Source organism: Antechinus flavipes, chromosome 1 (genome assembly GCF_016432865.1).
Source record: "Antechinus flavipes isolate AdamAnt ecotype Samford, QLD, Australia chromosome 1, AdamAnt_v2, whole genome shotgun sequence".
NCBI classification, from domain to species: Eukaryota; Metazoa; Chordata; class Mammalia; order Dasyuromorphia; family Dasyuridae; genus Antechinus; species Antechinus flavipes.
Window position 1 is genome coordinate 384,336,196 of NC_067398.1, and position 25,521 is coordinate 384,361,716.

Here is a 25,521-nt window from a genome sequence, read left to right on the forward strand (position 1 = left end):
TAAAAAATTGAGTACCAAATTATATTGTTCTTTTCCCACTTCCCCCCCATTGAGAAGGCAACCAGTTTTGTGTAGGATACACATATGCAATTATGCAAAACATTTCCATATTAGTCATGTTGTGAAAGAAAACATAGACCAAAAAAAATCCCTAAGAAAAAAAGCATTTAAAAAAGTATATTTTAATTTATATTTAGTCTCCATCCATTCTTTTGCTGGAGATGGTTATCATTTTCCATCATAAGTCCTTCAGAACTGTCCTGGATAGTATATAGTTGATATAGTTCATTCTACAATATTGCTTTTACTGTGAATTCTGGTTTTGTTTATTTAGTTTTGCATCAGTTCATGTAAGTCTCTTCTGTTTTTTTCTGAGAACATTCTGCTTATCATTTCTCATAGAGCATAACTTTTGAAAACTCAGAAATAATTCTGAGGCTTGATTTATTGGAGAAGTACTTTAGCAGACTTTGGTAGTAGAAAACTTTTTTTTAAATGTATACTTAGTGTAGCAGGTACAACAGGAAGGACACCAAATAGAGGCCCAGCGGATCTTGATGCAACTCTCAAAGGTGATCTTTGTTCCTTGTGTGATTCTGGGCAAACCACTTAACTTTTCTCAGTATCAGTTTTCTAATTGGGAAATGGACTAGAAATCTTTGTTGCTATGCCACTTTATAAAATCAACTTTTTATAATTCTTTATAGCTTTATTTAACCCATACTTTAATTTTGTAGAAAGTACTTGACTTTGAGTGTTTCTTTTTAATATAAACCAGTATGTTGTTTGAAGTACTATACTAGGAATCAGAAACCCTACATTTGAATTTTGACCTCCTCAATAACTAATTGTATGATTTTTGTATATTTATTAAGTGAAGGAGGTTAGCTTAGGAGGTTAGCTTATATGATTTCTATAGATTTTTCCTACTATAAAATTCTATGACCATATAACCTCAGAGAAAGGGAATTTAATAAAATCACATAAAACAAAAGTAAAATGGGAGACCTAAGCCTTTGTATTATGCATAACATTTTTTTCTTTCTTGTGAAAATAACTTTTTTTCTAAAAGTTGTTATCAGAAAAAAAATATTAGTTAATTTTGACTATCAAAGCTCTGGTGACAATTATTTAGAGTATCCAAAGCATAGAAATATTTTCTAATTAATATTATTGACTGAAAATTCTATTATTTTTGGACAGAAGGAAATAAAGGGGCCCACTGTTGGTAGCTGACTAAAACAGGATACCAGAAGGTTGATACATGTTGATAGCTCTAGTTTTGGTTCATTCCTAGCTAATTTGGGCACTTGACCTTCCCATTTCTTTTTTTTCCTTTACAGAGATGAAGCTCAGGTGATGGCATGTATCAACCCACAGTATCTAAAAGAATGGAATTTTCAGCCACATCTAAGAAGGCAGCAATCTACTTCATTCTGTTTCTCTGTCTCTGGTTTTGTCTCTGTTTCTCTTTGTGTCCCTCCCTCCCTCCCTCCCTCTCTCCCTCCCTCCCTCTCTCCCTCCTTTCTCTTCTCTCTCTGTCTCTCTGTCTCTCTTTCTCTCTTTCTCTTGTCATGTAAATGATGGATGCCAGGGACTATATAATCAGTACAAAGCCTTAACTTATCAATGAAACAAACAAAAAAACCTTGTATTTTAGCTGCTTATATTATATGAACTACCATTTATCAGAATTTACCCAAATCCTAGTCCTTTAGACATCTCCCTTAATCTACTCTCCAGCATCTGTTCTATCTCTTTGAATGTCTATATAAACCTAGGCAAAAGTTACTAAAGATGTTTTATAGGCACAAGGAACAATATTGGATGTCTAATTTTAATTGGTATAGGGAACAATCTCTACCACAGCAAGTCAGCTTTTTGTTTGTAATTATAGCCTGAGAATTGCTGGCAGTTTTGAGAGACTAAATGACTTATCCAGGGACACACAGGAAAAATGTGAGAAGAGAGTCGTTATTTAGCCTAGGTGGTCCTGGTTTTAAGCCTGGTACTTTATTGCATCATGGTGCTTCTCAGTGAGAGGTGTTCATATCATATAAAAATGAAGTATTTTTCTAAAATTTAATTCCATTGCCTTCTTGAGAAATATTGCAGTTTGGAGTAGAAACCTCTATTCTGCTTTTGATTCCTGAATCATCCTGGATTTCCCAAAAAATTTCAAAACTTATTTTGAAAACTTTTACTTTTCATTTTTGGGAAGAAGCCACTTCTATGGCACACATGTTTATCTTCTGTGTGTTTTTCTGTTATGCTATCCTTTATATCAATCCAATGTAGTTCAAAATCAGAAAGCTGATTCAAGTTTCCTGCCTTTTTAATAACTGAAAATTCATTGTGGTTTTCTTCTCTGAGTTATTATTTAATTAACATGCCACTCCAGACTAGTGCTGGACCTCAATTATATTATAACAACTTCAAAATAAATTAACCTTGGTGTTAACTTCAGTTGGGTCTTTCTGAGAAAAGTTGCTTCTTAATGTCAAAGAGGAGGGGGCAAAACCACCTCAGATCCAAATGAAATGTCTTTTCTCTATGCTCAAAACATTCAAAATTCTAAAAAAAATTTCAGAAACTCACTCCCTAGTAAGTGCTGAGCTTTCCCCCCTAGTTATGTGTAATTAGTGACAAAATCCAACAGGTGGCACAAATGTATTTGAATTTTATATTGATTCATAGTGTATGCCAGGAAATCACTGCAGTGTCAGAGGTGTCAGTAAAGATCCACCATAGCTGTTAAGTGCAGAGAGAATGTCTGCTTTCTCAAGGATCTGGGAAAAGTTGGAAAAGTTGGTCACAAACTCAGACTAAGGGTTAATTATTTGAAAACCTTTGGACTCAGTGTCAAAGACAAAGATTAGTCTTTTTCTCCTGGAAAGGGGGAGGCGGGAGGGGGACAAAAACCAAAGGAAAACCAAAAGGGATACACACACACACACACACACACACACACACACACACACACACACAATCATGCACACCCACACAAGCCTTGAGTTCTTGTGGTTACTTGCTCTTAGTAGTAGGATCTTTCAACTATGATTTGGAAGAGGGGAACCAGACTAATTTGCAGGAGACAGAAACAAAGTCTGCAAATCCTTCCCATCCATATTTTCAGCACATCCCCCAACCAGGCTGACTGGTGGACACTGGAGACAGGTAGAAGTGACTGGCTTGGATGTTTTATCTCCGGAGCTGCAAAGGTTAGAATAAATGAGCAGAGAGGTCTGCGCCCTCTGCTGGTAAATGTACAGATTTCATCAAGGTTCTTGGAGAGACTTTGCAAACCTTATCATCTTTTGCAGACTTACCCCACAGATGCTAATTTGTGTTCTAAAAGAATCTGTGTCCCTGGGTTCTCAGTCAACTGCAGTTACCAGGACGGCAGCTGGCTCAGTATTCCATCCCAGTGTGCCAGAGGTTTCCTTTGCAGCTTTTAGATACTATATATCTTTCTGTGAGATGATTAAGACATTAATTAATGATTAAGATATTATTGACTGGAACACTTAAACATCACTTTAAATTTCATAAAGCGCTTGACATGCTCTACTAGCTCATTTCACAGTAAAACAAGGTTCTTCTTATCCTGCCCTCATTCTTTTCTTTTTCATAATGAGGAATCCCGACCAAAGAGAGACTAGGAGAGATGAAGCAACACTAGCTTATTCTCTTCTCCAGAATGAAAAAAAAAAAAAACTTATAAATCAATAAAATATGGAAAAATACTTAAATGTCTTTTGCCTTCTTCTCTGGTAAGTGTGAAGAGATAGGAATGGGGTGGGCAGGAAGAGTATTTGTCATCTCAGTAGTTTAAATTCACTGGAGATGTGCTTCCCATGAACTGGTTTTTAATGTGTCATATCACAGAGTCATTTCTATCAGTAAGGTGTGAAGGGGTTACAGCTTCCCGGAGGCCCTTGGTGGAGGCCACGGAGTGAACTTGTTTTCTTTTTATACCTTGAAGTGTGACATCTCTTTCTACACTGAACCAGATACCTAAAAACATTTTGTGTGTGTGTGTGTGTGTGTGTATTTCTGTACTGCCAATCAGGCAGCAATTATTGAAAACTACTTTTCTTCCTAGGACTGTGCTTTGCTCCATGAGGGTTACATAGAAAATTTAGAGCCTTCACTTTAAATCACAAAATATTAGAGAAAGAATGCATTTTAGAGATCAGTCTGTTCAAATGCTTCATTTTACAGATGAGAAATTAAGGCCCAGGTAGGGAAAATAAATTACCCTCAAAAAGTGGCAAAGCCAGATAGCTGGGTGCTCTCTTTCCTATTTAATTCTTATTCCACAATAACAAATCTCTAACTTCCAAGCTCCACTTTAAATATATATATATATATATATATATATATATATATATATATATATATATACATATATATATGTATATAACATAAATACATACATACATATTTATTTTTAATACACATTGCTTTATGAATCATGTTGGGAAAGAAAAATCAGAGCAAAAGGGAAAAACTATGGTAGAAAAAAAACAGAAAAAAGGGAACAAAGCATGTGTTGGTTTACATTCAATTTCCATGATTGTTTTTCAGGATGCAGATGGCATTTCCTATCCAAAGTATATTGGGATTATCTTGGATTACTGAACCATTGAGAAGAACCAAGTTTTTCAGAATTGTACGTTCTTGCTGTTATTATGTATAACGTGTTATAGGTTCTGTTTTTTTCCCCCTCAGCATCAGTTTACATAAAACTTTCCAGGTCTTTCTAAAATCACCTTGTCAACCATTTTTAATAGAGCAAAAATATTCCATTACCTCCATATACCACAACTTGTTCAGTCATTATCAAATTGATGGGCATTGACTCATTTTCCAATTGTTTGCTACAGTAAAAAGTGCTGCTATAAACATTTTTACATATGTGGGTCCTTTTCCCTCCTTTAAGATTTCCTTGGGACTTCCGGTTAAGATGGCGGAGAGGAGGCTCACAGTTGCATAAGCTCCGCGCTTTCTCTCACTATCCACTTCATTACAAGCCTCTGAATCAATGCTTGACTGAAAAAAACCCACAAATATTTACCAAGAGAAGCCATCCTTGAGATCCGCCAAGAAAGGTCTGTCTTTACTGGAGGGCTGGGGCGGTTTTAGATCGGGCGCAGGCTGAGGGCAGCGGCAGTGAGAGCACGGGAGCAGAGCTGAGAGGGGGTGGGGAGTGATCGTAGCCGTCTCTGCGGGGAGAGCTTCGCTACAGGTTTGGAACCTGCAGCAAGTCAACAGCCCAGCAGAGAAGCTAAAAACACCGGGGCTGAAGAATACAACCGCAAACAGCTGGAGTCTCTCAGGACCTGGCCCCCCCCCCTTACCCCCCCTCAGTGACTCAGCACGCTTTGGGATCTCAGAGCGCAGGCGCAGCACAGTCCTGCTAGTGCCTCACTGCTGCCCCCTGCAGTCTGTAGAGGAAGCTCGATAACACACCCAGCCCCCCCCCCCAAAGAAAGACTCCAGTTTTTTCTGTTTTTCTTTGGTAGTTTATCTCTGATTAATAGACAGAATGAGCAAGAAGCTGAAGAGGACTTTAACCCTTGACAGCTTCTATACAGATAGAGAGCAGACTCTAAATCCTGAGGAGACTAAAAACAGGCAGTCCCCAGGTGATTCCCCAAAGGAGGAGATCGTCTGTTCCTCAGCACAGATGAACCTCATAGAAGTGATTAAAAAGGCTCTCACAAGGGAGCTAGAAGAAAAATGGGAAAAGGAGAGGGAGGCTTGGCAAAAGGAGAGGGAAGCTTGGGAAAAGGAGAGGGAGGCTTGGCAAAAGAGCCTGGAGAAAGTTAAAGAGAGAGTGGATAAAGAAGTAAAATCCTTGAAAAATAGGATTAGTGAACTGGAAACAGAAAACAGCTCTCTAAAAAACAAAATTGGCGAAATGGAAAAAAATTCCACAGAACAAAAGAACTCAATTGGACAATTAGAGAAAGATTTTAAAAAAGTGAGTGAAGAGAATACTTCACTGAAAATCAGAATTGAACAAGTGGAATTGAATGACTCGAGGAGACAAGAAGAATCAGTCAAGCAAATCCAAAAAAATCAAACAATGGAGAAAAATGTGAAATACCTTCTGGGGAAGACAACAGACCTGGAAAACAGATCCAGGAGAGACAATCTGAGAATCATTGGACTCCCAGAAAAACATGATGAAAAAAAGAGCCTGGACACTGTCTTCCAGGAAATTATCAAAGAGAACTGCCCAGAAGTCATAGGAACAGAGGAAAAAATAAACATTGAAAGGATTCATCGATCACCCACTGAAAGGGATCCTAAAATCAAAACACCAAGGAATATAGTGGCCAAATGCCAGAACCCTCAGGTGAAAGAAAAAATATTGCAAGCGGCTAGAAAAACCCAATTCAAGTATCAAGGAGCCACAATAAGGATCACCCAGGATCTGGCAGCATCCACATTAAAAGATCGAAGGGCCTGGAATATGATATTCCGAAAGGCTAAGGAACTTGGTATGCAACCAAAAATAACTTACCCAGCGAGAATGAGCATCTTTTTCCAGGGAAGAAGATGGACATTCAACGAAGTAAGCGAATTTCATCTATTTCTGATGAAAAAACCAGAACTTAACAAAAAGTTTGATCTACAAATATAGAACTCAAGAGAAATCTAAAAAGGTAAAGATTAATCTTGGGAACTATATTTTGACTATATAGATGTATAAAGAATACATGTATACCTTGTTCTAGAAATTGATGTGGAAAGGACATTGTACCAGAAAAAGGGTAAAGTGGGGGTAGTACATCTCATGAAGAGGCATAGGAAACCTATTATATCTGAGAGAAAGAATGGAGGGGGATGAATATAGTGGGTATCTTACTGCCTTCAGAATTGGCTTTAAGTGAAAAATCTTAAGACATATTCAATCTATGGTGAAACTTCTCCCATCTCATTGAAAAGTGAGAAGGGAAAAGTGGAAAGGGAAGGAATAAGCTAAGCGGAAGGGAATACGGGAACTGGGAGGGAAAGGGGTAAGATAGGGGGAGGAACTCTAAGGCGGGGGGAGGGACACTAAAAAGGGAGGGCTGTGAGAAGCAAGGGGTGCTCACAAGCTTAATACTTGGAAGGGGGGAAAGGGGAAAGAAGGGAGGAAAGCATAAACCGGGGTTAACAAGATGGCAAGTAATACAGAATTGGTCATTCTAACCATAAACGTGAACGGGGTAAACTCCCCCATAAAGAGGAAGCGGTTAGCAGAATGGATTAAAAGCCAGAATCCTACAATATGTTGTTTACAGGAAACACACCTGAAGCGGGGAGATACATGCAGGTTAAAGGTAAAAGGTTGGAGCAAAATCTACTATGCTTCAGGTGAAGTCAAAAAAGCAGGGGTAGCCATCCTGATCTCAGATCAAGCTAAAGCAAAAATTGACCTAATTAAAAGAGATAAGGAAGGACACTATATCTTGCTAAAGGGTAGCATGGATAATGAAGCACTATCTATATTAAACATATATGCACCAAGTGGGGTAGCATCTAAATTCTTAAAAGAGAAACTAAGAGAGCTGCAAGAAGAAATAGACAGTAAAACTATAATAGTGGGAGATCTTAACCTTGCACTCTCAGAATTAGATAAATCAAACCAGAAAATAAATAAGAAAGAAGTCAAAGAGGTAAACAGAATACTAGAAAAGCTAGATATGATAGATCTCTGGAGAAAATGTAATGGAGACAGAAAGGAATACACTTTCTTTTCAGCAGTTCATGGAACCTATACAAAAATTGACCATATATTAGGACATAAAAACCTCAAACTCAAATGTAGTAAGGCAGAAATAGTAAATGCATCCTTTTCAGACCACGATGCAATGAAAATTACATTCAACAAAAAAGCAGGGGGAAGTAGACCAAAAAATAATTGGAAACTAAATAATCTCATACTAAAGAATGATTGGGTAAAACAGCAAATCATAGACATAATTAATAACTTCACCCAAGAAAACGATAATAATGAGACATCATACCAAAATGTATGGGATGCAGCCAAAGCGGTAATAAGGGGAAATTTCATATCTCTAGAGGCCTATTTGTATAAAATAGAGAAAGAGAAGGTCAATGAATTGGGTTTGCAATTAAAAATGCTAGAAAAGGAACAAATTAAAAACCCCCAGTCAAACACTAAACTTGAAATTCTAAAAGTAAAAGGTGAGATCAATAAAATTGAAAGTAAAAAAACTATTGAATTGATTAATAAAACTAAGAGTTGGTTCTATGAAAAAACCAACAAAATAGACAAACCCTTAGTAAATCTGATTAAAAAAAGGAAAGAGGAAAATCAAATTGTTAGTCTTAAAAATGAAAAGGGAGAACTCACCACTAACGAAGAGGAAATTAGAGCAATAATTAGGAGTTACTTTGCCCAACTTTATGCCAATAAATTCGACAACTTAAATGAAATAGAAAAATACCTCCAAAAATACAGCTTGCCCAAACTAACAGAGGAAGAAGTAAATATCCTAAACAGTCCCATCTCAGAAAAAGAAATAGAACAAACTATCAATCAACTCCCTAAGAAAAAATCCCCAGGACCAGATGGATTTACATGTGAATTCTACCAAACATTTAAAGAACAATTAACTCCAATGTTATATAAACTATTTGAAAAAATAGGGATTGAAGGAGTCCTACCAAACTCCTTTTATGACACAGATATGGTACTGATACCTAAACCAGGTAGGCTGAAAACAGAGAAAGAAAATTATAGACCAATCTCCCTAATGAATATTGATGCTAAAATCTTAAATAAAATATTAGCAAAAAGATTACAGAAAATTGTCACCAGGATAATACACTATGACCAAGTAGGATTTATACCAGGAATGCAGGGCTGGTTCAATATTAGGAAAACTATTAGCATAATTGACTATATCAATAACCAAACAAACAAAAACCACATGATCATCTCAATAGATGCAGAAAAAGCATTTGATAAAATCCAACATCCATTCCTAATAAAAACACTTGAGAGCATAGGAATAAATGGACTTTTCCTTAAAATAGTCAGGAGCATATATTTAAAACCATCAGTAAGCATCATATGCAATGGGGAAAAACTGGAACCTTTCCCAGTAAGATCTGGAGTGAAGCAAGGTTGCCCACTATCACCATTATTATTTAATATCGTATTAGAAACACTAGCCTCGGCAATAAGAGTCGAGAAAGATATAAAAGGAATTAGAGTAGGCAATGAGGAAACCAAACTATCACTCTTTGCAGATGATATGATGGTATACCTAGAGAACCCAGAGATTCTACCAAAAAGCTATTGGAAATAATTCATAATTTTAGCAAAGTAGCTGGCTACAAAATAAATCCCCATAAATCCTCAGCATTTTTATACATCACCAACAAAACCCAACAGCAAGAGATACAAAGAGAAATTCCATTCAGAATAACTGTTGATACCATAAAATATTTGGGAATCTATCTACCAAAGGAAAGTCAGGAATTATATGAGCAAAATTATAAAAAAGTCTCCACACAAATAAAGTCAGACTTAAATAATTGGAAAAATATTAAGTGCTCTTGGATCGGCCGAGCGAACATAATAAAGATGACAATACTCCCTAAACTAATCTATTTATTTAGTGCTATACCAATCAGACTTCCAAGAAAATATTTTATTGATCTAGAAAAAATAACAACAAAATTCATATGGAACAATAAAAAGTCGAGAATCTCAAGGGAATTAATGAAAAAAAAATCAAATGAAGGTGGCCTAGCTGTACCTGATCTAAAATTATATTATAAAGCAGCAGTCACCAAAACCATTTGGTATTGGCTAAGAAATAGATTAGTGGATCAGTGGAAAAGGCTAGGCTCACAAGACAGAATAGTCAACTATAGCAATCTAGTGTTTGACAAACCCAAAGCCCCTAACTTCTGGGAAAAGAATTCATTATTTGATAAAAACTGCTGGGATAATTGGAAATTAGTATGGCAGAAATTAGGCATGGACCCACACTTAACACCATATACCAAGATAAGATCAAAATGGGTCTATGACCTAGGCATAAAGAACGAGACTATCTCTCAGACTTGTGGAGGAGAAAGAAATTTGTGACCAAAGATGAACTAGAGACCATTACTGATCACAGAATAGAAAATTTCGATTACATCAAATTAAAAAGCCTTTGTACAAATAAAACTAATGCAAACAAGATTAGAAGGGAAGCAACAAACTGGGAAAACATTTTCACAGTTAAAGGTTCTGATAAAGGCCTCATTTCCAAAATATATAGAGAACTGACTCAAATTTATAAGAAATCAAGCCATTCTCCAATTGATAAATGGTCAAAGGATATGAACAGACAATTTTCAGAGGATGAGATTGAAACTATTACCACTCATATGAAAGAGTGTTCCAAATCATTATTGATCAGAGAAATGCAAATTAAGACAACTCTGAGATACCACTACACACCTGTCAGATTGGCTAAGATGACAGGAAAAAATAATGATGAATGTTGGAGGGGATGCGGGAAAACTGGGACACTAATGCATTGTTGGTGGAGTTGTGAACGAATCCAACCATTCTGGAGAGCAATCTGGAATTATGCCCAAAAAATTATCAAAATATGGAAAAATACTTAAATGTCTTTTGCCTTCTTCTCTGGTAAGTGTGAAGAGATAGGAATGGGGTGGGCAGGAAGAGTATTTGTCATCTCAGTAGTTTAAATTCACTGGAGATGTGCTTCCCATGAACTGGTTTTTAATGTGTCATATCACAGAGTCATTTCTATCAGTAAGGTGTGAAGGGGTTACAGCTTCCCGGAGGCCCTTGGTGGAGGCCACGGAGTGAACTTGTTTTCTTTTTATACCTTGAAGTGTGACATCTCTTTCTACACTGAACCAGATACCTAAAAACATTTTGTGTGTGTGTGTGTGTGTGTGTGTGTGTGTGTGTGTGTGTGTGTGTATTTCTGTACTGCCAATCAGGCAGCAATTATTGAAAACTACTTTTCTTCCTAGGACTGTGCTTTGCTCCATGAGGGTTACATAGAAAATTTAGAGCCTTCACTTTAAATCACAAAATATTAGAGAAAGAATGCATTTTAGAGATCAGTCTGTTCAAATGCTTCATTTTACAGATGAGAAATTAAGGCCCAGGTAGGGAAAATAAATTACCCTCAAAAAGTGGCAAAGCCAGATAGCTGGGTGCTCTCTTTCCTATTTAATTCTTATTCCACAATAACAAATCTCTAACTTCCAAGCTCCACTTTAAATATATATATATATATATATATATATAAACATAAATACATACATACATATTTATTTTTAATACACATTGCTTTATGAATCATGTTGGGAAAGAAAAATCAGAGCAAAAGGGAAAAACTATGGTAGAAAAACACAGAAAAAAGGGAACAAAGCATGTGTTGGTTTACATTCAATTTCCATGATTGTTTTTCAGGATGCAGATGGCATTTCCTATCCAAAGTATATTGGGATTATCTTGGATTACTGAACCATTGAGAAGAACCAAGTTTTTCAGAATTGTACGTTCTTGCTGTTATTATGTATAACATGTTATAGGTTCTGTTTTTTTCCCCCTCAGCATCAGTTTACATAAAACTTTCCAGGTCTTTCTAAAATCACCTTGTCAACCATTTTTAATAGAGCAAAAATATTCCATTACCTCCATATACCACAACTTGTTCAGTCATTATCAAATTGATGGGCATTGACTCATTTTCCAATTGTTTGCTACAGTAAAAAGTGCTGCTATAAACATTTTTACATATGTGGGTCCTTTTCCCTCCTTTAAGATTTCCTTGGGATACAGACCCAGAAATGACACTGCTGGCTCACAGGGTGTGCACATTTTTGGAACCATGCCTTTGGGCATAGTTCTAAATTGCTCTTCAGAATGGTTTGATGATTTCACAACTCCACCAACAATGCATTAGAGTCCCAGTTTCCCCACATCCCCTCCAATGTTAATCATCTTTTCCTATCATCTTAGCTAATTTGAGAGGTGTGAGTTGGTACTTCAGAGTTGTGATTTAGAGCATTTTTTCATATGACCATAGATAGTTTTAATTTCATCATCTGAAAATTGTCCATATCCTTTGACCATTTATCGATTGGTAAATGCCTTATATGTTTATAAATTTGACACAGTTCTTTATATATTTTAGAAATGAGACCTTTATCAGAAACACTGGTTGGAAAAAAAATTCCCACCTTTGTACATTCCTTTTAATCTTGTTTCTGTTGGTTTTGTTTGTATAAAACTTTTTATAATTTAATGTAATCAGAGTTGTCCATTTTACCTTTCATAATGTCCTCTAATTCATCTTTGTTCATACATTTTTCCCTTCTCCAAAGATCTGATGGGTAAATTATACCTTGTTCTGCTTTGCTTATGGTATCACCCTTTGTGCCCAAATCATGTACCCATTTTGATCTTATTTCGGTATGGAACATGAGTTGTAGGACTTTGCTGAGTTTCTGACATAGTATTGTCTAGTTTTCCCAGAAATTTTTGTCATATATTGAGTTCTTATCCTAAAAACTGAAGTTTGGCAGTTTAAATTCTGTTACAACCTCTTACCTTTATTTTGTATGTGTCCCTCTGGGTCAACTGTTTTCTTATAAACAACACATTGTAGGATTTTGTTTTTTTAATCCATTCTAGTATTTGCTTCTATTTTATGGGAGAGTTCATCCCATTCAGATTCACAATTATGATTACCAGCTCTGTATTTCCCTCTATCCTATTTTCTGCTCTGTATATACTTTATTCTCTCTTTCCACTTTGTTCTTAGTAATGTTTTTTTTTTTTGACCCACGACAACCACTAACTTATCTTCTATTACCCCTTCTACCTTCTCTTAGTAGTATTTTGGTTATTTTACTGTCCCCCCTCCAAAAATTTTTTTTCTTGTCTTCTATCATCCTTCTACTTTCTGATTGACATTCTCTTACTTTATTAAAGATTCATGGTCTCCCAGGAAAGATAATGCTCAGTCTTGCTAGGTAGTTAATTCATGGGTATAACCCAGGTCCTTTGCTTTCCAGAATGTGGTATTCCAGACCTTCTGATTCTTTATTGTAGTAGCTGCCTGATTCTGGAAAATTCTGATTATTGTTCTTTGATATTTGAATTGTTTTAGCTTGCAGGATTTTTTCTTTGAGATTGTTGTTTAGGAGTTTTGCAATAATGTTCCTTGGGGTTTTCCTTGTTAAAAGCTTATCAATGCATTCTTTCAATAATTATTTTCTCCTCTATTTCTACAATATTGGTGCATTTTTCCTTGGTGATTTCTTGAAGAATGCTATCCAATCTTGTTTTTTGGTCATGGTCTTCAGATAGGCCAGTAATTTTTAAATTGTCTCTTCTGTATCTACTTTCCAAGTCAGCTGTTTTTCCAATGAGGTATTTTATATTTTCTTCAATTTTTTCATTGTTTTTAATTTGTTTGACTGATTCTTGGTGTCTCATAGAATCATTAGCTTCCATTTTCCCCATCCTAGTTTTTTTTTTCTTTCTTTTTTAATTCATCACTTTATTTTTATGCATACATATTTATAAGATTATAATGCTGCACAAGAAAAATCAAATCAAACCAGTAAAGAAAAAAAGAGAAGCAAAATAAAATTCAACCAAGTAACAACAAAAAGAGTGAAAATGCAATGTTGTGAACCACACTCAGTTCCTACAATCCTCTCTCTGGGTGTAGATGGCTCTCTTCATCACTGAACAATTGGAACTGGTTTGAATCATCTCATTGTTGAAGAGAGCCATGTCCATCAGAATTGATCATTGTGTAATGTTATTGTTGCCATGCTATGTCTCCTGTCTGCTCATTTCACTTAGCATCAGTTCATGTAAGTCTCTTTAGCTCTCTCTGAAATCATCCTGTTGGTTGTTTCTTACAGAACAATATTATTCCATAACATTCATATACCATAATTTATTCAGCCATTCTCAAATCAATGGGCATCCATTCAATTTGCAGTTTCTTGCCACTACAAAAAGAGCTGCCACAAACATTTTTGTACATGTGGGTCTTTTTCCATTCTTTAAGATCTCTTTGGGATATAAGCCCATTAGAAACACTGCTAGATCAAAGGGTATGCAAAGTTTGATAACTTTTTGAGCATAGTTCCAAATTGCTTTCCAGAATATTGGATCCATTCACAGCTCCACTAGAAATGTATCACTGTCCCAGTTTTCTCACATCTCCTCCAACATTCATCATTGTCTTCTCCTATCATCTAAACTAATCTGAAAGGTATATAGTGGTATCTCAGAATTGTCTTAATTTGCATTTCTCTGATCAAGAGTGATTTAGAGCACTTTTTTATATGACTAGAAATATTTTCAATTTTTTCATTTGAAAATTGTCTGTTCATATCCTTTGACCATTTATCAACTGGAGAATGGATTGAATTCTTATAAATGTGAGTCAGGTCTCTATGAACCTCTTTAGAAATTAGGAGGCAGCTAAGTGGCACAGTGGATTGTGCACCAGCCCTAAAGTCAGGAGGATCTGAGTTCAAATCTGGCTTCAGACACTTAAAATCTTAGCTATGTGACCTTGGACAAGTAACTTAACCCCAATTGCCTCAGCAAAAAAAAAAAAAAAATGAGGCTTTTATCAGAACTCTTGAAGGTAAAAATATTTTCCCAGTTTATTGCTTCCCCTCTAATCTTGTCTGCATTAGTTTCATTTGTACAAAAACTTTTTAACTTAATATGATCAAAAGTATATATTTTGTGATCAATAATAATCTTCAGTTCCTTTTTGGTGACAAATTCCTTCCTCCTCCACATATCTGAGAGGTGAACTATGCTATGTTCTTCTAATTTATTTATAATATTATTCTTTATGTCTAAATCATGAACCTATTTGGAACTTATCTTGGTATATGTTGTTAGATGTGGGTCAATGCCTAGTTTCTGCCATACTAATTTCCAATTTTCCCAGTAGTTTTTGTCAAATAGTGAATTCTTATCCTCAAAGCTGGGGCCTTTGGGTTTGACAAACACTAGATTACTATAGTCATTGATTACTTTGTCTTATGAATCTAATCTATTCTACTGATCAATTAATCTATTTTTTAGCCAATGTTACAGAATGGGTTTGATGACCGCTGCTTTGTAATATGATTTTAGATCTGTTACAGCTAGGACACCTCTATTTGATTTTTTTTCATTAATTTCCTTGAAATTCTTGATTTTTTGTTCTCCCAGGTGAATTTTGTTGTTATTTTTCTAGGTCAGTAAAATTATTTTTTAGGAGTTTGATTGGTATAGTATTAAATAAATAGATTAGCTTAGGTTGTATTGTCATCTTTATTATATTCGTTTGACCTATCCAAGAATACTTGATATTTTTCCAGTTTTTTATATCTGACTTCATTTGTGTGGAAAGTGTTTTGTAGTTTTCTTTATATAGTTCCTGACTTACCCTTGGCAGATAGATTCCCAAATATTTTATACTATCACAGTTATTTTAAATGTATATCTTTTTTTCCTTTGTATCTCTTGCTGTTGGATTTTGTTAGTGATGTATAAAAATGCTGATGATTATGTGGATTCATTTTGTATCTGCACCTCTACTAAAGTTGTAGATTATTTCTAATAGTTTTTAGTTGATTCTCTAGGGTTCTCTAAGTATACCATCATATCATCTGCAAAGAGTAATAATTTGGTTTCCTCATTACCTACTCCAATTCCTTTAATCTCTTTTTCTTCTCTTATTGCCAAAGCTACCATTTCTAATACAATATTAAATAGTAATGGTGATAGTGTGCAACCTTGTTTCACCCTGATCTTATTGGGAATGATTCTAATTTATTGCTATTATATATGATGCTTGCTGATGGTTTTAAATAGATGCAACTGACTATTTTAAGGAAAAGTCCATTTATTCCTATACATTCTAGTGTTTTTAAGAGGAATGGGTGTTGGATTTTGTTAAATGCTTTTTCTGCTTCTATTGAGATGATCATATGGTTTTTGTTAATTTGATTATTGATATAGTCAATTATGCTAATAATTTTCCTAATATTTAACCAGCCCTGATCTCCTGGTATAAATCCTACTTGGTCATAGTGTATTATCCTGGGGATGATTTTCCTGTAATCTTTTTGCGAATATTATATTTAAGATTTTTGCATCAATATTCATTAGGGAGACTGGTCTATAATTTCCTTTTTCTGTTTCCATCTTGCCTGGTTTAGGTATAAGTCATCTCTGTGTCATACAATGAATTTGGTAGTACTCCTTCAATCCCATTTTTTCAAATAGTTTAAATAATATTGGAGTTAATTGTTCTTTAAATTTGGTAGAATTCACATGTAAATCCATCTAGTCCTGGAGATTTTTTTCTTAGGGAGTTGATATAATAGCTTGTCCTATTTCTTTTTCTAAAATGGGACAATTTAAGTAATTTATTTCTTCTTCTATTAACCTGGGCAATCTATATTTTTGTAGGTATTCCTTCATTTTACTTAGGTTATCAAATTTATTGGCATAAAGTTGGGCAAAATAACTCTTAATTATTGCTCTAATTTCCTCTTCATTGGTGGAAAATTCTCCCTCTTCATTTTTGAGACTAACAATTAGATTTTCCTCTTTCCATTTTCTAATCAAATTAACTAAAAGTTGATCTATTTTGTTGTTTCTTTCATAAAACCAACTCTTAGCTTTATTTATGAATTCAATAGTTTTTTACTTTCAATTTTGTTAATCTCTCTTTTTATTTTTAGAATTTCAAGTTCAGTATTTGATTGGTGTTTTTTAATTTGTTCATTTTCTAGCTTTTTTAGTTGCAAGCCCAATTCATTGATCTTCTCTTTCTCTATTTTATGCAAGTAAGCATCTGCAGATACATGCAGCCCCTTATTATTTCTTTGGCTGCATCCCAGAAATTTTGGTATGTTGTCTCATTATTGTCAATCTCTTGGATGAAATTATTAATTGTGTCTACGATTTGCCATCTCACCCATTCTTGCTTTAGGATGAGATTATTTAGTTTCCAATTACTTTGTGGTCTGTTTTCCTCTGGCCTTTTATTGAATGTAATTTTTTATTGCATTGTGATCTGAAAAAATGCATTTACTATTTTTCTTCCTTATTTATTTTGTGGTTTGATTTTTCTAGTTCTGAGAGAGCAAGGTTGCAATCTCTCATTATTATAGTTTTGTTTTTTATTTCTTCTTGCAGCTCTCTTAACTTCTTCTTTAGGAAGTTAACCCTCCACAGTATTTTACTTCTAAGCACCACTTGCCTCAAACAGCCCTCCCCTTTAGAACTCCTCCCCCTTTCTTTTACTTTCCTTCTACTATTTCCCTTTTCTCCTTGAGTAGTTTCTCTGTGAAACAAAATATGTCTGATATTCTCTCTTTGAGCCAAATCTGATGAGAGTAAGATTCACACAATATTCATCCCCCTTACTTCTTTCCCTCAGTCATAATAGATTTTCTTTATCTCTTTGTGAGATATAATTTTCCTCATTTTATCTCCACTTTTTGCAGTACAATCCCCTTTTCTCTTCTACTTTCTTTTTTTATAACAGTAAAATCAAATTATAATGCACTCTCTATGTATACCCATAACAAAGATACAGTTCTCAAGAATTATTTTCTTTTTATCTTTTTATGCTTCTCTTAAGTTCCATTTTTGGAGGTCAAAATTTTTGTTCAGCTCTGCTCTTTTCATCAGAAATTAATGGAATTTACCTGTTTTGTTGGATGTCCCCCTCCCTGAAAGAAAATGCTTAGGTTAGCAGGGAAGTTTATTCTTGGCTGCATTCTAAGTTCCTTTGCCTTTCAGAATATCAGATTCCAGGCCCTTCAATCCTTTAAGATGGAAACTGCTAGGTCCTTGGTAATCCTTATTGTGGCTTTTTGGTATTTGAATTTTTTTTCTGACTGCTTGCAATATTTTTCCTTGGCCTGATGGTTCTGAAATTGAGCCATGGCATTCCTTGGAGTTTTAATTTTGGGGTCTCTTTCAGGAGGTTGTTTGATGAATTCTTTCAATGGCTATTTTACCTTCTGATTCTATGATATCAAGGTGATTATCTTTGATGATTTCCTGAAAAATAATGTCTAGGCTCTTTTTTTTTTCTCATGGTTTTCAGGAAGTTCTATAATCCTTAGAATGTCTCTTCTAGATCTGTTTTCCAGGTCAGAGGTTTTCCTACTTTCGATTTTCTTCTATTCTCTCTCTCTCTTTCTTTTGGTTTTGCTTGACTGATTCTTGAATTTTTATTGAGTCATTTATTTCCATTTGTTCAGTTGTGGTTTTCATTAAATTATTTTCTTCATTTTCCTTTTAGTTCTTTTTGTATTTTGTATTTGTCCACATGAATTTTGAAATGAGTTGTTTTGTGCTATGGATTTTTTTTCCATTTCACAATTTCTGTTTCTAAGGAGTTATTTTCTTTTTCTATTTCACCAATTTTGTTTTTCATGGGGTTCTTTTCTATTTCCATTTTACAAATTCTATTTTTCAGGGAGTTGTTTTCTTTTTACATTTTGTCAAATATATTTTTAAGGAGTTATATGCTTTTTCCATTTCACTAAGTACTTTGTAATGATTTTTCTTCAGATAATTTCTGTATTTCCTTTTCCAAATCATCTTGCAAAGGTTTTCATTTCCTTTTTCCATTTTTCTTCTGGCTATATTTTAATATCTTTAAAAAAATTTTTTTTCTAGGTGAACCTTGTGTGATGGGGACCAATTTATATCACCCTTTGAGGCTCTACCTGGAGATGATCTATTCTTATTCTCCTCAGACTTTGAAATCTGTTCTTCTCTTTCACCATAAAAGCTAATTATAGTCAAAGTTTTTTTTTTTTTTTTAAATTACTTATATTTTGAAAGAGTTGATATCTGCTTTTAGGGCAAAGGAGATTGTCCAAGCTTGCTCTACAAGTGGCAGGTTAACTGACTTCCAGTGCTGGGTAGGCTTGCCCAGGTTCCATGTAATTCTGTCATTTCAGTGTTTACTATTTACCTTTTGTGTTTGTGTTGGATGTTTTATAACTTCTGCTGATCAGGGCAGAGTAGGCAACAGTTCTGTAGATTCCTCTCTGTAGATTCTCCAGTTCATGGAGGCTGCCCCATCCTGGGTCTGCCCTGCCTGCATGTGGTGTTTATGCTCAACCTTCTTGTGCTTGGCGCACCTCCCTCTATGCCTAATTGAAACAGATCTTTTCTGGTGATCTTTGAAATAATCTTCTGCTGGTAATTTGTTACATTTCCAATATTTATGGGTTCTGCCAGTCTGGAACTAATTTAGAGGCTGGATTTGCTAATTAGTTTGAGGATCATGGAAAGAAGTCAGAAAGAAATGTATGTCCTCTTTGCCATCTTGGCTTTACCCAACCCCAAGCTAGTTTTTTGTAATGTTCTCTGTGGGTTTTCTGGAGGTCTTAAGCAGCCTTGGTTTCAGTTAAATAATCACCACAAGAATAACCAGGTGTTAAAGTCCCAAAGTCTTTATTGTCTCCTTCTCTTGGTGCTCAGCTAGCTTTCTCATGGCCTTCAGAGGGGACTTGGTTTCAGTAGAGAAAATGCAGGAGGCCAGGCCAGCGACCAGGAGCCTGACCGAAGATGGAATGAATCTTTCTCTGCCTCCTAGCTTATATGCTCTGCACTGAGTGTAAACCAATCATTATATCACTAGGAAACCATTATTTGTTGTAAGATTAAATCAATCATACTGAACTTAGAGAACTATTAATCACCATGCTAAACTAGATAATCATTGTATCATCAATTCTACTGACTTAAGACCTTGTAAGAATCATTGTTTCAGAGTTCTGGCCCATAACATCTCTCACTTTCTTTTGTTTTAGAACATAAGGTGGTCACACTCTCCCTGACTTCTCAAGGAGGTAAGAACCACAGAAAAGGAGGTGATCACACCTTCTCTGACTGCTCAAAAAGGGGTGAAAACACCAAAAAAGAGATGATCATGCCCTCACTGACGTCTCATGAAGGGAAATGAAAAATCAAAGGAAAATGGGGAATCAAATCATATTAACAGGTTTCTGAAGGATCTCACTTGAAACAGGTATACATAAATCCATCAACATGGGAGGTATTACATATCAAACAACATGAATCAACATGAGGAATTATACATGTCCATAAGTCCTAGAAATAGTACAAAACCAAGCTGTTTTCCATCACTTCATGTGTCAGAGAATCCAATAATTCCTGCAAATTTTGAAGTCCTGCAATAGTCTCATCATGTGTGAGAGAAATTCAATGATTCCTGCTCATTTTGAAGTTCTTCAACAGATTTATCAACAATTTTTCATCTTAAGGAATCCAATGATTCCTGTAGATTTTGAAGTTTTGTAACAGTCTCATTATCAACTATGCTCTTTCAGTGTCAATTGTTTTTTAGGTCTTCTCCTTTGTTTCAAGATTTCTCTCTCTCTCTCTCTCTCTCTCTCTCTCTCTCTCTCTCTCTCTCTTTTGTCTCTCTCTGATGGACAAGATGAATATGGCTTGTTGGCACCCATCTGATTCCTTCTCCATCTGTAGAGCTATAAGCAAACCCTCTTCCCCAAGCAGTTAACCCATCTGGTCCCTTCCATTCACCACTTTCTGGATCTCTCTACGTCATTGGCAATTATGTAAGGATAGTGGAGCTGCTTGCACTGGACACTGCTCTTCTGGTGGGTTATAAAGCCTGTCTGCCAGAGCTAATGTATCTTTATCAAAAATTAAAAAAAAATAATGGTATAGAGAGCTAAATTTAGAAGTTCTTAGGGTTACTCATGGCTCCCTCATTCTTTTGTTTTTGGAGAAGTGCTTTGATGTCTCTGTTTCTCCTCTCTATTATTGTCTGACCTTGAGGATTAAAAGGTATGCCAGTGGTGTGTAAAATCTGATACTGTGCACAAAAGTGTGCAAAATGTTTAGAAGTATATGCAGGTTCATTGTCTGTTTTATTGCTTGTGGCACACCCATGATTGCAAAAGCTTGTCTAAAGAATTCAGTGACCAATTGGGCTATCTCTTTGACTGCTGGTATTGCAAAAGTAAATCCTGAAAAGGTGTCTACTACAACATGGATAAAAGACAGACAACCAAAAGATTTATAATTGGTCACATCCATTTGCCAGATTTAATTGGGTTCAAACTATGAGGGTTCTTCCCTGGAGGGAGCGTGGGAGCATGAAAAGGAAAGCAAGCTGTCAGCTTTTTACTATTTTTACTAGATTTACTGTACAGCTTCCTCTTTTGTTATCCTAAATTGTAAATGTAAAGCTTGAGCAATCTGATGATATTTAGAATGAGATTCTTGGGCTTCCTGAAATAAAGAAGTACTGGCTAACATAATTAAAAGGCTATTTGTCTTTGAATTTTTTCTGAAGCTATATGAAATTTATAGTTCCTTAGTGTTTCTATGGTATTTTGTAAACATGTGATTTTCTTCAGTTAGCTTTTGTATCTGTTTTTCCATTTGGCTAATTCTACTTTTAATGGTCTTGTTTTCTTCAGTGATTTTTTTTTTTTTTTTGCATTTGGCCAATTGTATTTTTTAAGAAATTGCCTTCCTTTTCTAATCTGTTGATTCTCTCTCACATACTTCTCATTTCTTTTCTTGTTTTTTTTCTCTTACTTTTTATTTGCCTTTTAACTTGCTCTTTTATGAGCAGTTCGAAGAAGCCTTTTTGAGCCTGAGATCAATTCATATTACTCTTTGAAATTTCCTGTGTGGATATTTTGTCCTTATCTGAGTTGGTGTTTTGGTTTTCTCTGCCACCATAGTAGTTTTCTATAGTCAAGATTCTTTTCTGTTTCTTGCTCATTTCTTTCCTTTTCTTTTCGTATTTCCTTTATTTTACTTTAATGGTCAAGTTCTGCTCTTGGGGTAAAAGAGTTGCTGTCCCAAGCTTCTTGAATAATTCTGATCCTGGTGCTTTGAGAGCACAGAGGCCCCTTATGTTTGCTGGGATAGCTTTGCCTGCTCTTTTCAGGAAACAGCCTACTTTCCCAGAATTTGCTTTCTGTGTTGTAATTGGATGTTGCTCCGCTGATTTGCTCTTCTACTGAGCCAGAATTGAGGGTTTCAGTTACTGATCTATGATTACGAACCTCTCAGTGACTTACCCAAATTCCCCAATTTTTCTCTTCCCTCTTATACTATTGCCTGTCATTTTTCAGCGCCAGAGAACTTGAGGAAAGAAAATAGATTTAAATGGACTTTTTATGGGTTATATGACCGAACATGTCTTGGAGCACAAGATTCAGGCTGTTATGATCTAAAAATCAGCTCAGGTTTGTCTTATGTAGAAAGTGCTGGCAAAAATAATTTTGTGCATCTGGACATGGCATCCTTGGAGAGAATTTTCTTTAAAAAATAAAGTTAAACAAACAAACAAAAAAAGCTATAGTGGGTTTCTGCACTGATGTTTGGGCATCAAAACTATGAGAAGGTTATTAACTATACATCAGGAAATACAGCATTCAGGATGATTTAAAACAGTTTTGTAGTTTAGAGCCAGAAATATGCAGTTAAATATTGTAGAGATTGTAGAGATGCTCAAGGCTGTACACAGCTTTTTTTCTGCTTCAGCCTCTTTAACCTCAAAGGATAGACAGATTTGGATGGTATTTGAAACTTTTTGGTAATAGAAACATAAAGATATAAACAATAATTTGGAGTGAGAGGCATTTTTATGGCCTTAGAATTTAAGAAGCATAGTTTCATTCTTTTAAGAAGAATGACTTGTTCTGAACATGACTGATGTAAACTATCAGATACTAGAAATAAACGCCAGTTGCAATCAATGCTTCCAAGTTGTAAATGCTGTGCAGATGCAGGAAAGTAACTATATAGTTCGTATATTCGGTTGGGAAATCAATTAGAGAAAAACACTAAAAAGTGGCAAGTTGCAGTGAATGAAATACTAGATTGCAAGAAAATCTCAATATAAGTCTTATATCTTCCATTTATGAGCTGTGACTGAGGAAGTCACTCACTTATGAGTCTCAGTTTCCCTCATTTGTAAAATAAGAATAATAACACATGTGCCTTCACAGGATTGTTTTAAGGGAAGCATTTTATAAATTTTAAAATATTGTAAAATGTGTATCATCATCATCATCATCTTTAATATTAGTAATCTTAGCCCTTGTACTAGATTATATTCTTGAGAACAAAGACTATACCTTGTATAAAGTTTTAAAATGACATGCAATGCTAGTCATTAAAGCAAAATTTTATAATTTGCTATTAGTGCTTCTTTTTATATCTTCTATACTTCTAATCTATGCCTCTCCTTCCAAAGGAACCATCTCTTATAACAAAGAATATAAATATGTAATATAAGATATAACAAACCTAAAAAAAGAGAGAGGAAGAAGTTTAGGAAAGCCAACTAATATATTTATGTGGCATTATATATATATATATGTATACACACACACATACACACACATATATAGCAGTCTCCTGTATATATCACAGAAGGCTTTGGATTTCATGCCTTTTATTTTCTATAAGTTAAGATTCATGATTTAAATTTCAGAGCATTTGGTTTTTTTTTCCTTTCCATTTATATTTGATTCATTATGTGTAATCCTCTTTTGCTTAATTTACTTTGTATTGGCTCTTATAATTCTTCCCATGCTTCTTTTATTTGTAATATTAATTTTTACTTATAACACAATAATATTCCTCAATGAATATATTTTTCATATTCAATGCAAAAATAATTTTATTAGTGGTGCTAGGATTTATATATTACTTTCCAAACCAAAATTATTCAATTGGGGCTTGCTTTTATAATTTATAATATAAACTATTAGCAAATGCTTAAATCTTTGGAAGCTAACTTTGTCTAACTTTGTGAGAAGTGTAGGTCTGTTTGGATATTTTATATGATGATAATTTTAGGTGCTTTCAATAAGGATATAACCAAAACCATTTACTTTTAATTGACAGCAATTAAAACAATAAGGATTTCTGGTATATCTGCTATATACTAAGTACAGTGAGAGTTGCTGGAGATACAAGTATAAAAGTAAAAACAAGCTCTTCCATGGAGAAGCTTATATTCAACTGGAATACTAGATATAAGTTATATAATACTATGCAAATGCTAAAGTTGACTCAAATTAATGGTAAATTCTAGATAAGAACTAGTTTGCATGTGATGAATGCATATGTTGAAATATTCCTTTTGGTGCTATATAGAAGCCTTTTCTTTTATGTGTGGCTCACACAAATCACTCCACATGCATGTATATAAACTTGAAAGGCTTCAAGTCCTAAGTTACTCTTCTCTAAATTTGTACTTGATACAGAGGTGATTTAAAGGTTCCTGCCAATCTGTCATGTGTAATAGTATGCTACTGTATAGTACAAGAGCACCTTGTAATTAGTTGGGATCAATCATTTAGCTAAAGTCAGACATAGCATTTTGGAGAGTCCCAACCTCAGGAGAAGGAAATAAAAATAAGGTTTGAACTACTAGTAACTGGCTGCATTGTGTTGAAATGCTGATGAAATGGTCACATTTTGAGAGTAAGGAAGTAAATACATTTATTTACCTAATTTGCATTGCTTTTATTTAACTGAAAAAACAAATAGGCAAGGGGGGGGGATATATATATGCAATCAAGCTATGTCTTCATCCTAGAATAACAGAATTTGAAAATCAGAAGAGTATCTAAGAGAGGTTATTTAGTCCAGTCTCAAACACAATTCAGTAATCCTTCTAGTCTTGACAGATGGTCCCCCAACCCTTGCTTGAACACTACCTATAATCAAAAGTTAACTACTTGTGTAAGCATCCTGTTCTTCTTTTGGATAAGTCAGATTTCTGGAATATTCATGCATATATAAAGATAAAATCTTTTCCTAATTAATGTTTATCTTAATTCTGCTTTTGGAGTTCTAAAGCTACCATGTATACTTCCTGTGAACCCAGGGAAGTAGCTTAATCTATCTTAGACTCAGTTTTCTCATTTGTAAATGGAGAGATAATAAGACAGGGTTATAATGAAGATCAAATGACAATCAGTGCATGTAAAGTGCTTTACAAATCATAGAGCTCTAAATGTGTCGTGTGTGTGTAATATATATATATATATTATATATATATATATATATATATATATATATGTATATATATATATATATATATATATATATATATATATATATATATATATATATTTAGGACTGGATCTATATTTACAGAAACATTTTCTTTGCCTTGCTTTGTGGATGGCACAGAGGAAGTACTTCCTAAATGCTTGCTGTCTGACTGAGGTCTGAAATTTTGAGAGAAGAATTTCCTCTGCATATTGGTGTAGAGGGTCACAGCTAGTGGGGGAATTCTGGGTGAGGTATAAGACCCTTCAGCCCAGAGGAAACCTACTGACAATGTCTGATTTGGCTCCCCATCTCCCCTAAGGGCTCTCAGCCTTCCTGAGAAGTCAGGGAGTGGTGACAACCTGTGTTGTGAT